The sequence below is a fragment of the Rhineura floridana genome, chromosome 11 (genome assembly GCF_030035675.1).
Source record: "Rhineura floridana isolate rRhiFlo1 chromosome 11, rRhiFlo1.hap2, whole genome shotgun sequence".
NCBI lineage: Eukaryota > Metazoa > Chordata > Lepidosauria > Squamata > Rhineuridae > Rhineura > Rhineura floridana.
The window spans coordinates 24,695,196-24,699,037 of record NC_084490.1 but is presented as its reverse complement, the minus strand read 5'-3'; positions in this window follow the sequence as shown (position 1 = coordinate 24,699,037).

The following is a 3,842-nucleotide window of genomic DNA, read 5'->3' as shown; positions in this document are numbered from 1 at the left end:
GAGTGAGATCCTATCAGCACATTACACCTCTGCTCTGCAATCGGCATTGGTTGCTGATTTGCTACCAGGCCAAGTTCAAGCTGTGCTTTCCATGTTATGGGTGCCACATAGTACTTGTTCTGCCCTTGTAAGAAATCAGTCCTGTAAAGTGGCAGCACCTACGCTTTGGAACTCCTTGCCTATTGACATTAGGCAGACGCCTCTTTTCAGCACCTGCTAAAATCAGTTTTCATGAGGCAAGCCTCTCCAGGCATGTAGAAGCTATTGTGTTTTTAAATCTGTTTTTAACTCATTGTTGGTTTTATTATTTTGAACTTTTTAAAATATCTGTCCTTATTCCTTTGTGCATTACCATTCATTGGCCAGTCTCAAAAAGTGACATGTCATCTGACAAACTGCTTTTGGCATCATCTTCTCAGTGGCTGTTTCATCTGTACTGGCAAAACCTATCACAGTGGTTTGGCTTTCATAGCCACTAAACTAGGCTCCAGTATGAGGAAGTGGGTGGGCATGAGCCTGACTCATTCCATTGTTCTTTCCTGCTCCCATATTCAAGCAGGCATATGTACGCTATGGCTAGGATCCTCCCCCCATTTCTAGATGTTGAATGAACAAAGAAGTTGTACTGAAGTGTAATGAAGGATCTGTAACTATGTTTTGTTGTTTCCTGGGCTACACGGGCTTCCTGGCCATTATTGGTGTCACTGTGGCTTTCTTTACCAGGAAGTTACCGACAGTTTCAATGAAGCCAAATTCATTACTTTCAGCATGTTGGTTTTTTGCAGTGTTTGGTTGTCCTTTATTTCATCCTACTTAAGCACTAAAGGAAAATACATGGTAGCTGTGGAGATCTTTTCTATCTTAGCTTCCCGTGCTGGGCTGCTGATGTGCATCTTTGTCCCCAAATGCTACATTATTGTGTTGTGTCCTGAACTGAACAACAGGTAACATCTAATCAGAAATAAGGCGTGAAGAATTTGAGTGTCTGAATCATTCACTGTAATTTTGTTTCTTTTAAATCTAGAGTTGTGTGCCATTGTAGACAGTTTCCCTTTATCTATCTATCTATCTATCTATCTATCTATCTATCTATCTATCTATCTATCTATCTATCTATCTATCTATCTGATTTATATCCTGCTCCTCCTCCCAGCAGGAGCCTAGGGCGGTAAACAGAAGCATGAAAAACACTTTAAAACATCATAAAAACAGACCTTGAAATACATTAAAACAAAACAACGTTAAAAACATTTTTGTTTGACCGTAATAAAGATTGGAATATTCAAAAACGTTAAAAACATTTTTTTTAAAAAACTTTAAAAATATATTTTAAAAAGGGTTAAAAACATTATTAAAAAAACATATTAACAAGCAATTCTAACACAGACGCAGATTGGGATAGGTCTCAACTTAAAAGCCTTGTTGAAAGAGGAAAGTGTTCAAAAGGTGCCAAAAAGCAGAACTTGGACCAGTTACTTTTTTAAACTACAATTGCCATCAGCCCCAGCCAGCATGGCCACTGGATTGGGCTGATGGGAGTTGTAGTTCAAAAAAGTAACTTTTCCAAGCTCTGCCGAAAAGATAGTAGAGATTGTGCCTGCTTAATATTGAAGAGGAGGGAATTACACAGGGTAGGTGCCCTCACGCTAAAGGTCCATTTCCTATATTGGGCAGAACGAACCTCCTGATAAGATGGTATCTGCAGGAGGCCCTCACCTGCAGAGTGCAGTGATTGACTGGTTATATAAGGGGTAAGATGGTCTTTCAGGTATCCTGGTCCCGTATAGGGCTTTGTACACCAAAACTAGAACCTTGAACTTGACCCAGTAGCAAATACACACCCAGTGCAATTCTTTCAGTAGTGGGGTGACATGTTGGCAATACCCTGCCCCAGTGAGCAGTCTCGCCACCGCATTTTGCACCAGCTGCAGCTTCCAGACCAACCTCAAGGGCAGCCCCACATACAGCTCATTACATAATCCAGCCCGGAGGTTACCTGTGCATGGACAACAGTGGTCAGGCCTATGTAAATTTTCCCACAGGCCTCCACATTATCCTAGATTGAACAATTAATTTGGAAAACCACATTCACATTTGTTTAAAGGAAATTTATTGTGTATTAAACCTATCCCTGCATTTTATCACATATTTATTTCCTGCAGTTCTTTTTGAATCGCATCAGATACATTTTGAATTAATCTCTCCTGGTCACTGCTGAGAAGGAAACTTTCAGAACAAATGCCCCTGGCTCACCCTATCATGTGGTGATGAGTCTGACTTACCTTGCATTGGAGAAAAAGATGGCTGCTGCCTCAGATCTATTGTACCACAAACTCATAGATGTGAGGGTTTTGTTTGTTTGTTTGTTTGATTCTAAAGTGTACATTCTGCCCTTCATTGAGAAATCATCAAAGCATGGGTAAAAAATAAAGCAACAAAAGCAAGTAAAAATTAGGAAAAAGGATCACTATATAAATTTCAGTAAATAACACACTTCTGATACCTATGTTTCAGTTACTGCTGAGAGGGTAAATGTGATGGGTGATCAGTCTGATGGCCCTTGCACTGGAGAGAGAGAAAAAGACAATGAATCTATAGCACCATAGTTCCATAGATGGCAGCATGAGGTTTGTTCATAATTTATATCCTGCTGCTCATTATAAAATCATGTCACCATGGGTAAGAAACAAAAAAAAATATGAAGAATACATAACAAACAAAAATACATTGACATAAAATGAAGTAAAAGAAAAAATAATCACTGTATAAAATCCAGTATACATAGGGTTGCCATATTCCAGTTCCACAAATCCGGGCAGGCTAATTTGCATATTATTTGCATATTATTTGCGTATTATTTGCGTATTATTTGCGTATTAATATTTGGATTGTCCAGTTGTTTTGTTTTTGTGCCTACGAATTACCACCCAAAACTGGGGAAAGATGGGAGAAATCTTTTTTTTAAAAGCAACATTTTCAGCCTTAAATGCCTAGACTCTAGTTTCCAACACTATGGAGTATTGATTGATTGATTAAGAGGATTTATATCCTGCCCTTCTGCTGTTAAAAACAGACCTCAGCACAGCTTACAAATATAATAAAAACAATAAAAATACACAATCAATATAAAAACAATAAAAACACAAAATAGCAACAAACATAAAGTAAGCAGGGCAGCAGTACGGTTAACCATATACGATATATTTCAAAGATGTGGTGGGTGGAGAAAAGCGAGAAGCCAAAATGTTAGGAAAAGGAGTCTTTCACACTACATGCTCAGTTCTAAATACTGTTGCAGCAAGTTTTACAAGTTCCTCCAGTATTCCACTGGTTCAGGCACTCAGACATTCAAAGTATCTGTATGTTTCTTAGGTTTTATAAAAGCATAGCTTTGCTTAACTCAAAATTTATTCTCCCTTTGATCAACCACATCGACACAGGTTCCACCTCCATACTCAAAATGAAACTGGGCCTGGAAGTGTGCAACAACCCCACACATACCTTGCTAATTAGATTACCAATGCCAGGATGTCTGTCTTATTCACTACTCTCCTGCTCCCCCCCCCACCGGGCATCATGAAAGACCCAGTCCTGGGCTCAGAAACAAAATAAATATCTGGTCCTCTTCAAAGTATAGATAAGCCTCTTGTTTTAATTGAAATAATAATTATAAATTCTTGCTCTTATCACTAATGGGAGTTAATTATCTTGCATATACTGCTGTTGCTTCTATGGCTGTAACGGAGTGAGGTTAAAGATAAGTGAAATGCAAATAGGAAAAAAAAACACAAAAGGCAGTATCACTTTCCTAAATGTAATACCATACCAACCACAACAAGATT